Source organism: Trichechus manatus, unplaced genomic scaffold (assembly GCF_000243295.1).
Source record: "Trichechus manatus latirostris isolate Lorelei unplaced genomic scaffold, TriManLat1.0 scaffold00180, whole genome shotgun sequence".
Lineage (NCBI taxonomy): Eukaryota > Metazoa > Chordata > Mammalia > Sirenia > Trichechidae > Trichechus > Trichechus manatus.
The window spans coordinates 3,210,772-3,222,695 of record NW_004444116.1 but is presented as its reverse complement, the minus strand read 5'-3'; the positions used below and the strand labels follow the sequence as shown (position 1 = coordinate 3,222,695).

Below are 11,924 nucleotides of genomic sequence, written 5' to 3'. Positions count from 1 at the left end.
CTTTGAGTTAAGGGTTTTGGACTTTTGCACTTCCTAACCCTCCAGTCAGTCATTGGCTGCTGCTGGGAATGGAGTGGTGATATAATCTACTAGATGTCTCCGAACCAAGGGCAAATCACTGGAGAAGCTCACTGGGATAAGCTATTGGGAGGTTGGGTGCAGTGGCTGTAAAGAGAAAGTGAGAAAATTAAAAAGTTGGTTGATGTACCAAGATATGTACTACTGTAAAACAATTAGATGAGTGGAAGACACTCTAGATTTGTAATTTTACAGCTGAAGTGTGAATGTCCTGAATGTCATCTCTTAATTTAGGAAAAAGAACAGATTTTATTTACCTGCTAATATAAATCACTTATTTTATTTTACTGCTTGGGACTTTAATATGTAGATTTTGGATAATACTCAGTTGTTGAAAGGATTAAATACTTGAAGCAAAAATATTGTTCAACAAGAGTAATGAGAATCATGATAAAAAACCTGGTCCCTAGGTGGCGCAAGTGGTTTGCACAAAGTTTGGCAGTTCCAGCCTAACCAGTGGTACCTTAGAAGATGGGCTTGGCAATCAGCTTTCATAAGGATTACAGCCAAGAAAACCATATGGAACAGTTCTACTCTGTAACACATGTGGTTGCCATGAGTTGGAATCAACTCCCTGGCAACTAACAGCAATAACAATAAAAATGACAATAGTGAACTTTAATGATTGCTTGTTTATGTGCCAGATATCTTCCTAAAGTAGTTTATGTGTATTTACTCATCAAGTCCTCCCATCAACTCTGTTAGATAGACTTATTACTATCTCCATTTCACATATGTGAAAATTGAGACCCATAGAACTAATTTGCCAAGTTCCCTTAGCTATTCAGAGGAGCAGCTGAGAGTTGAATACAGGTGGTGTGACTTAATTCAACAGAGTCCCACTCAAAATGAACAGAGGTGAGGTCTAGGCATAGTTGCGGGACAATTTTCTAATTACAAGCAGTCCCTGGGTTCCAAACTTCTGGTATAGGTACAAACCGTAGTTATGAACCAACTCCCATAAAGCCTTTTATATTAAAACATCAAGGTACAAACTATGGTTTGTAATAACAAATGGATGCTACTTTGTGCCACACATCAAAACATTATTATTACTGTATTATTATGTTAAAGATGTTTTAGTGTATCTGGAAGTGTTTCTTTAATGTTTTTTATGCATAGGAAGGTACACTATATACTGTACTATAAACTAAGACAAACATTTGACTGTTGGTTATGTTAGCTATGAACCTTACCTAACTGTTCCGACTTATGTACAAATTTGACTTCTAGACAGATTTAAGAATACAACTCGTTTGTAATCTAGGGACTGCCTGTACCTTAAAAAAAAAAAAAGAAAAAGTGATCTGGCTTATTGACCCGCCAGAAGACATGTGCAGGTGTACAAAGTGTTTTACAAAAACTTAATTTGTTCAGCAAGTTTTGCCCCAGTCCATACCTTCTGCTTCCCTGTTTCCTCACCCAGGAGGGGATTCTAATTGTAAATGGTACAATAATCAATCAATGGTGGAGTCCTCTGTCTTTGAGGTCTTTAGAATCATAGTGACAGCGTCTTCTGCCTTCTTTCTCTGTCTGGACCTATGTTTCCTAAGGCAACTCTTCAGGTTCTTTCCTTTGAGGTTCTAGCATTTTCCACCACAGTGTTGACAGCTGGGAGCAGTGGAAGGGCAGGCATCCAGTGTACCTATGTGAGAAGTGCCTGCTATCATAGATCCTCCTCTGGAGAAGGAGCATCCGACCTAGATGCTCTCACTGAAGCTCATGACCTTTTGCTGTCCTGCATCAGGCGGCTTGCCCATGAAGATGAGGTAACCCTGGCCGTGCAGAAAACAGTCAGAGAGTTCAAATCCGTTAGGACTCTGCTGCTTTCTTCTACTGGAAAAAAGGTCCAGAATATTGATGCGCCTCACACGTTACCTTGGCTAGTATATCAGTGCTCTTTGAGGGAGTCTGAGCAAAGACTTCTTTTTATCTTGCATAAAAAAAGGCAGAATGGAAGCTCCAAGCCCGATGCAGTAAGGTTATGCAGAGCTAGAGGAGAAAGATGGCTGATAAATCAATGCTTGGGACAATGTTATTGTTATCATGTACTGCCTCTGTGGCCATTTACTTCTGAAAAATCAGCCATCGAAAACCCTATGGAGCACAGTCTTACCCTGATACACATGAAGTTGCCATGAGTTAGAATCCACACAAAGGCAATTGGTTTGATTTTGGGTTTAATTTTAGCTATTAATTGTAAAATATAAATTTAGAAAGCAGGCTTGAGTAAAATTAATAATATCTTTGTAAAATAACAAATTGTAAAAATAAATATTTCCTCAAATTTGTATATTCTCTTAGGTTCTAGCTGTCAAACCAAACTTTCAATATAGTGAGTGGAAACAGTTCTGCTATTTGACTATTAAGTGGCTGGCACGACTTTTCAATCACCTACCCCCTAAAATTGTTTCTACTTTATTTAATAGGAGGAGTCCAATGTACTGGCATGTCAAATTGATACAAAAGTTTCGAATGCTCACAGGTAAAAAACAGTTCTTAGGCACCAATCTACGTACCATGATTTGAACAGAACTTATGGGGTCCCCATGAGTTGGAATCAACTTGACGGCACCTAACAACAACAACAACAATGAGGATATAGGATGTACTGGAGGCCAGACGATATCCCAGGAAATCTTTCTTCCTTCTCTTTTCCGTTTGTTTAAATTGAGGCTAGATTCACGTAGAGTGAAATGCATAAAACCTTATTATTCAGATTGATGAATAATACATATGTATATACCATGGAACCAACATCCAGACCAAGATAAAGAAATTTTCAGCTCCGGGGAACTTCTTGTACTTCATCCCAAGTTCCAATCTTCTGACCTGTAGTAGCATAGATTAGTTTTTCCTGTGTTTTGAAATATTAAAAATGAAATCATACAATATGTGCTCATTTTCAGTATGGATTCTTTCACTCAGTATGCTTTTTATTAGATGCATCAATACTGTTTCTAGTAGCAGTATTTCTTTCCTATTGCTCTGTCATGTTCCCTTGTGTGAATACTGGACATCAGACTTTTTCATTCATTTTACTGTTGTTATACATTTGAAATGGCTAATGCTCCTACGGAAGCCGTGGTAGCTTAGTTCACTCAGTAATCTAATGGTAATCCAAAGGTTGACAGTTGGAATTTACCCAGCAGCACCCTGGAAGAGAAGTCTAGCCATCTGCTTCCTTAAAAATTGTTGATTGCTATGGAGGCAATTCCAGTTCAAGGTGACCCCATGTGTTGGCCTAAGGGAAGCAGATGGCCAGGCCTTTACTACCAGTGGAACTAACAATCTAGGTTAGCAGTCGAGCACAATTGTGCCCCTTGGCTCCCCCGTGAAGATGAAAACCAAGAAACCAAGCCCACTACCGTGGAGTCGATTCAGACTCATAGCTGTAATCTTTATAGAAGTAGACTGCCAAATCTTTCTCCTGCAGAGAGCAGGGGAGGGTTCAAGCTGCAGATCTTTTGATTAGCAGTTGAGTGCTTAACCACTGTGCCACCAGTTTTCCCCATAAAGATTTCAGCCTAGGAAACCCTACTGAGCAGTTGTACTCTGTTACACTTGGGGTCTCTATGAGTCGGAATCAACCTAGATGGCAACGGGAATACATATCTGGCACTAGCAAGGAATTTCTTACCTTCCTCCATTCCAGTTTCATGTTTTCTTTCTGTCTCTCACAATGAGAGCCCTGGTTTCCAACAACCTCAGTACATGTACTCATTTACTCAAGCCTAAAATTTACACGAAGTAATATCAGAATTGCTTCACCCATAGCACTATAAAAAAACAAAATTCAGCTACGTAGAATTTAATATTTGTTTACAATTCTTTTTGTCTTACAATGAGGATAAAGCAGTGTGTAAAACATTTTCTTGAATCATTCTCTCTTTTTTCTCCGATGTGGATATGTTATTCTTTTGAAATACGTTAGATTTGTTTCCATTTATATTCATATTTAGAGTATTTTCACACACACTTGACTTAGTTTTATTTATTTGCCTGTGTAAAACATTAATATGTTTCCAAGAGTCAAAAGAATACAGAAAGTTATATTCAGACAAGTTACAAGAGAATATTATATCACAGGACTCACCCAAGTGATGGAATGGAAGCAGGCTTTGGGCAATCTGGTGGAAGACCATTGACCAGGAACAATACCATTCTTTCTAGCACTAAGGTATCCTTCGCCCGGTGTATCGGGTGTCCGAGCAAGTGCAGTGTAGGGAGTTTGAAAACAGCGAAAGTGAACATAAAGTGATTCTGTCTTGATAACTTAGTCCACAAAGACTCTGAGAATAGTCACAAAGACTGTTGTGGGAGGAGGTATAGCTCAGTGCTAGAGTGCTTGCTTAGCATGAATGAGGTCCTGTGTTCAATCCCCAAAGCCTCATTCTTTCTTTCCTCACAAAGCACATTCATAGATCCTCTTACTCTCAGAAACTTACTTCTTTCTTAATCTGAGTTGTTTTGGCCTTGATATTTCTTTCTTAACTGACTCCTTGGAACTTTGGTGCTCACTTAAAGTTATTTGTTGTCGTTTTTATGCAAACATTCTCTCCAAGCACTCTCCTTACTCACTGGTACATGGGCCACCATCTGCTTGTCCCAAAGACTAAGCAGACAGTTTACAATGATTTGGGGAAAAGTTGAATGTCAGTAGGCTAGAGAATCTGAAAGAAGAAAAACCTGCTCCAGCACTTAGGAAAAATCATTATTCCTTCTTTGGGATGAGAACACAGGATTCTCAAATAATGTCAGGCAAAGAAAAATTCATTCCTGCCAAAGAAGAGAGCCATTTCCTTGTCTCATCTTCTCTTCTGTCATGTTCTACAACGTCGAGAAGTAGATGTTCAACCCAGATTTGGGCTGAGGATGCAAAGACTCGCCACTCTGTCTTGTCTACCTCTCATTCACCATCATGGATATGCAGCAGAAAGAAGCTATGGAAGTGCATAGCAACTTCTTTGTGTATCTATCCTGAACTCAGTGTCTAGGTGTGGTTGAGAGAGTCCCATCTTTGAAGAGGCTGCCAAAGAAGAAATGGAGCACAAATCCTAAACACTCACCGGTCAAAAGGGAAGAAAATAGCCATATTAACCCAAAGACCTCAGGTAAGGTCTACAGTGTTTCAGGACAGTTGCCACATCCTTGTGGAACATTCTAGTTTCCCTATAAATACTTTCAGTTATTCAGCTGAGAATAAAAGTAACCTTGATGGAACAATGTTAATTTGATCATACAATCCAGAATATGAACTGAAAAATTTTTCTGTGTTTTGACCTAAACCAGGAGAAAATCTTGTACAGGGACCTTGTAGAGGAAGGCTTGAAAGCGAGGAAGGCTATTTTTTCATTAGGAAAGTGGGGATCGGTTATGGTACAGGAGGTGAGAAGCCAGGAGAACTGGAGATCCTTCATAATGCATCATCCTCTTTTCTCTTCTTTCCAAATGCTGCAACTATCTACCTTCTTCCGGTTTGTCACAGGTTATCCCTAAGCCAATTCTGAGGTCACCTACTTGACTTGTGAAGGACTCCCCTATATTGCTTCTGCACCTATACTAACCAAATTACCCCAAAAAACAAAGAAACTGTTGCCATCGATTTTGAGTAATAACGACCCTATTCATCATCAGGCTTCCAAGAATGGTGGATTAGAACTGCTGACCTTTTGATTAGCAGCCAAACTCCTAACCACTGATCACCAGGGTCCTCGCCTATACTAAAAAAACAAACAAACAAACAAACAAAAAAACCCCAAAAACCATTGCCGTTGAATCAATTCCATCTCATAGCGACCCTGTTGGACAGAGTAGAACTACCACATAAGGTTTCCATGGATTGTCCGATTGATTTGAACTGCTGACGTTTTGGTTAGCAGCCTTAATGCTTAACCGTTGCACCAGTAGGGCTAGGACTGAGGAAAAGGTGGCTGAGTATGTAGTTATTACTGATTGTACAAAGTCTCTGACTTTCTCTGGTAACAGTTCACTTCTTTAGACTCCTGTTGAGTTAAGAGCAGGACGTGAAGAGTAGAGGAGCCAGATAGAATTCTTTAAGAGAAAGTTGGTTTTCAGTAGGTTTCATCTAAGATTTGGAAATACGTGGAACAAACAAAGAGGAATTTTTTTTTTATTACTCTTTGCATTTCAAGCAAAATTTAGGAAATTTCCCCAGTCAACGTGTCGCTTAATCTCAAAGTTGCCAGCCCATCCCACTACTACTCTCAACACTGCTCCTACCACATCCAGGAACAGAAATTGAGAAATCTCTGCTGGTGCATTTTCCTCATTCGCTCCAGAGAGGCCAATTCTGAAAGACAAGCTGTTGCCGAACAGAGCGTTTTTTCTTTATTTTCCGTTCTCTTCTTTATTTTCAGTCACACCATGGCCTGTTTTCAGACCACAACTCTCTGGCACATACACTAGGTGTGTTCTGGCTTCTCTAGCCTTCTTAACCACGTTTCCCCCATGTAAATTAGAGTTACAAATAAATAATGTTAATTTTACGTCCCTGTTTAGCTGATGGAGTTCCTGGACTTTGCAAATGATTAACATGTTGGTCTGATAACCAAAGGGCTGGAGATTGGAGACCACCCAGAAGCCCTGGGACAAAAGGCTGGGCCGTCTACATCTGAAAAAAATCAGCCATTGATAATCCTACGGAGCACAACTTTACTCTGACATACATGGGGTTACCATTTGTCAGAATCAATTCAAAAGCAATCTTTTTTTAGCTAATAATGGAAAACTATAAATATAGAAAGCAAGTTTGATTAAGATTAATATCATTTTAAAATAACAAACCATAAAAATAAATAATAATATTTCCTCTGATTTGTATATTCTCTTGGGTTCTGGGTGTCAAACCAATCTTACAAATATCATAAGCGACAACACAGTTCTACTGCTTGACGATTAAGTGGCCAGCACCGCATTCCACTCACCGAATCCCTGAAATTGTTTCCACTTTATTTAATAGGAGGAGTCAAATACACTGGCACAGTCAAATTGGTATAAAAGTATCTAATGCTCACAAACAAATAAAAGACAGTTTTTAGAAGGCACCACCACCAATCTGCAGATCACAAGTCAAACAATGCTAATGAAGAGACAGGATGTACTGAAGATGAGGAGATAGCTAAGGAAATCCTTCATTCTTCTTTTTTATTTTTTGTTTAAATTGAGGCTTAGTTCACAAAGAGTAAAACTCATGAAACTTAATTATTCACATTGATGAGTTGTTACTTATGTATATCTCATATAACCAACATCCAGACCAAGATAAAGAATTTTTCAGCTCTCAGAAACTCCCTTGTACCTATCCAAATCAATTCCAATCTTCTGAACTCTACCAGCATTTTCCTGTGTTTCAAAATACTATAAACGGATCATACAATATGTTCTCATTTGAGCATAGATTTTTCACTCAATATATTTTTTATTAGACGCATCCATATTGTTTCTAGTAGCAAACATTCTTTTTTTATTGTTGTTATATTCCATTGTATTAATACTGTCATTGATGTTGTTAGTTGCCTTCAAGTTGGTTCCAACTCATAGCAACCCTATGTACAACAGAAAGAAACACTGCCGGGTCCTGTGCCAGCTTCTCTATTGTTGCTACATTTAAGCCCATTGTTGCAGCCACTGTGTGAATCTATCTCGTCAAGGGTCTTCCTCTTTTTAGCTGACCCTCTACCTTACCAAGCATGGTGTGCTTCTCCAGGGACTGGTCCCTCCTGATAAAATGTCCAAAATATGTGAGACTAAGTCTCCCCATCCTCACTTCCAAGGAGCACTCTGGCTGTACTTCTTCCAAGACAGAGTGGTTCTTTCTTCTGGAAGTCCATGATATATTCAATGTTCTTCACCAACACCATAATTTAAAGCTATCAATTCTTTTTCTGTCTTCCTTATTCGTTAACCAGCTTTCATATGCATATGCAGCGGGTGAAAATCGCATGGCCTGGATCCGGTGCACTTTAGTCTTCAGAATGACATCGTTGCTTTTCAACACTTTAAAGAGGTCTTTTATAGCAGATTTACCCAATGCAACAGGTCATTTGATTTCTCGACCACTGCTTCCATAACAATTTTTTCATTTATTTTGCTGTTTACATGCATATGAAACAACTAATACTTCTATGAACGTTCTTGTACACGTCTTTCAAGGGCAATAAACATGCACTTTTCTTGGATCTATACGCAGCTGTGGAGCTTCTGGGTTGTAGGTTATATGTATATTTTGTTTTAGGCAGTATTTCCAAATAGTGTACCAATGTGGATGTACCAGTAGATAGTCTCATCAGCAATACGTGAAAGTTTCAGTTGTTCCACATTGTCAGCAACACTTGATATTGTCCGTTCTTTTAACTTAAGCAATTTTGGTGAAGTGGGGTATTATTTCAATGTGTTTTTAATTTGCATTTTCCTTATAGTTAATGATGTCCAACTGTTACACCCCATCAGACCAATAGCAGGAGTGGCTCTGAGGGGCACAGGTCAGATTCTGAAAAAAGAGGCACTAAAAGCCATGCTGATCAGACAAGGTATTATTAGAGAACTCACATACAGAGGTTGACACTAACAAAAAAAACAACAGATGATGAAACATTGAATGTCACCCAGGTAGAGGTCCATGCAGGGCAGTGTGGGCTGTGGGCTTATATACCTAGTCCTTATGTGCAAGGATTCATGGGGTGGGGGGACCAGGAAAAAACACATCTAATCTATGATGGATGAGGTTGTTCTTGTTCTAGTTAATGGGTTCAAATTGACGTTACCATGAAGTCAGGTGTTTGTTGTGGTTTTTCCTGGTCCAGGTCACTGCTCAGTAAGGCACTCTGGTTCTTCCCCAGAGTCCTTTGCAGGTAGGACCCATCTTGTATTTTTTGTGACCTTCACACAGAACCTTTTAAAATTGCTTGTTGGGCAGTTGAGTATACTCTTTTGGGAAGTATATGTTTAATTTTTACTCTTTCTCATTAATTTTTTAGACTTTTCCTTAGTGCTTTGTAAGATTTCTCCATATATTCTGCATAAGGGTCCTTTGTCAAATATAAGTATTGAAATATCTTCTCCCAGATTGTGGCACTCTCCTCTTCTTGAAGAGAAGAGGGCTTGAAAAACTTTGTTAGAAGAGGAAAAAAAAAAGAGAAAAGGTAGAGAAAGGGAGAAGTCAAAAATACAAGTTTCATCATAGATCATTCCTGGTGGTGGTGAAAAAAATGTCCCCAGGCAGTTTACTGAGAAGGGAACATCGTAGTGGGCTGATGGGATGAAATGTCCTAGGAGCAGAAATAGTGTCATTTGGTTTGCAATCCCCTTACATATTTCCTGGTGTAGCAATATAAGAGAATATATGTTTAGAGGCTTAAGAAATAGTGAGATTTGATCCACAAATAAAAGAAAGTCAGTACAGAAGAGTAAGAGGAATAAAGAAAATGTCAGCACCTCAAAAAAAAAAAAAGCTAAAAATGACAGCAATAAACTCACACCTATCTGTAATCACACTGAACATAAATGGCTTAAATGCACCCATAAAGAGACAGACAGTGACAGAATGGATAAAAAGTAGGACACATCAATATGCTGTCTACAAGAGAAACACCTTAGAAACAAAGGCATAAATATATTAAAAATCAAAGGATGGGAAAAACTATATCAAGCAAACAGCAACCAAAAAAGAGCACAAGTGAGAATACTAATCTCAGATAAAACAGACTTTAAAACAAAATCCACCATAAAAGACAAAGAAGGACACTATATGATGATTAAAGGGACAATCCACCATGAGGACATAACCATAATAATTATCTATGCACCTAATGACAGGGCTCCAAAATACATAAAACAAACTCTAATAACACTGAAAAGAGAAATAGACTGTTCCACAATAATAGTAGGAGACTTCAACACACCACTCTCTGTAAAGGACAGAACATCTAGAAAGAAACTCAACAAACATACAGAAGATCTAAATGCCACAATCAACTAACTTGACCTCATAGACATATATAGAACACTCCACCCAACAGCAGCAAAGTACACATTCTTTTCCAACGCACATGGAACGTTCTCCAGAGTAGACCATATCTTAGGCCACAAAAACCCTAAACAAAATCCAAAACATTGAGATAATACAAAGAATCTTCTCTGATCACAACACCATAAAAGTAGAAATTAATAACGGGAAGAACAAGGAAAAAAAATCAAATACATGGAAACTGAATAATACCTCACTTAAAAAGCACAGGGCAATAGAAAAAATCAAAGATGGAATCAAGAAAATTCCTAGAATCAAATGAGAATGAAAACACATCATATCAAAACCTTGGGAACACAATAAAGGCAGTGCTCGGAGGTAAATTTACAGCAATAGAGGTACACATCAAAAAAGAAGAAAGGGACAAAATCAAAACATTAGCTATACAACTTGAACAAATAGAAAACAGCAAAAGAAGCCCACAGCCACCAGAAGAAACAAAATAATAAAGATCAGAGCAGAAATAAATGAAACAGAGAATTAAAAAAAAATAATAGAAAGAATCAACAAAATCAAAAGTTGATTCTTTGAAAGGATCAACAAAATCGACAAACTATTGGCCAAACTGACAAAAGAAAAACAGGAGAGGATGCAGATAACCTAAATAAGAAATGAAATGGGGGACATTAAAATAGACCCAACTGAAATTAGAAGGATCATATCAGTACTATGAAAAACTGTACTGCAACAAATTTGAAAACCTAGAGGAAATGGACAAATTTCTAGAAACATACTACCTACCTAAACTAACACAAACTTAAGTTGAAAATCTGAACAGACCCATAACAAGAGAAGAGATGAAAAGGTAATAAAAAAAAAAAACTCCCAACAGGATGAGTCCTTGAAGGTGCTGGCCCCTTGGTGGCCGAGATGCACTGTTGCTGCTGCTGACCTCTCTGCAGCTGTACAGTTACTACTGAAGGTTGGCCCACTTGCAATGCCAGGGAAGCTCAGCCACTAGTATGTCCAAGTATAAACTTATTATTATGTTCAGACATGGGGAGGGTGCTTGGAACAAGAAGAACCACTTTTGTAGCTGGATGGACCAGAAACTTACAGTGAAGGAATGGAGGAAGCTTGAGACTGTGGTAAGCAACTCAAGGAGCTAAACTATGGGTTTGACCTTATATTCACATTCATCCTGAATCAGTTCATCCACATGGCCTGGCTGATCCTGGAGGAGCTGGGGCAGGAGTGAGTTCCCATGGAAAACTCCTGGCATCTAAATGACTGTCAATACGGAGCCTTGATTGGTCTCAATAGGGAGAAAATGGCTTTGAATCACAGTGAAGAACAGATGAGGCTCTGGAGAAGAAGCTACAATGAGACCCTGCCTCTCACTGAGGAGTCCCATCCCTACTACCAGGAGATCTAAAAAGATCAAAAGTAAAAAGTGTGTGATGTGCCTATGAATCAGCTGCTACCATCTGAAAGCTTAAAGGATGTTCTGGAGAGACACCTTCCCTATCGGAATGAAAGGATTGCTCCAGAAGTATTAAGTGGCAAAACCGTTCTGATATCTTCTCATAGAAATAACAGTAGGGCACTCCTGAAGTATCTGGAAGGTATCTTGGATGAAGACATTATCAACATTACTTTCCCTACTTATGTCCCCATTCTCCTAGAACTGGAAGAAAACCTGCATGCCGTTGGACCTTACCAGTTCCTGGGCAACCAGGAGGTGATTCAAGTAGCTATTAAGAAAGTAGAGGATCAAGGAAAAGTGAAAGGAGCTGAAAAATAAAGTCTTTCCCCAGTGCAGCTTTGGAATAGGCATGTAGTATGTTGCGGGGGCTGA

The 11,924-nt window shown here is 38.8% G+C and overlaps 1 pseudogene; it reads left to right on the top strand.

Moving 5' to 3' along the window:
• The first annotated feature begins 10,975 nt into the window (after window positions 1–10,975).
• On the top strand, window positions 10,976–11,870 carry LOC101345321 (bisphosphoglycerate mutase pseudogene; annotated as a pseudogene).
• Window positions 11,871–11,924: the final 54 nt, after the last annotated feature.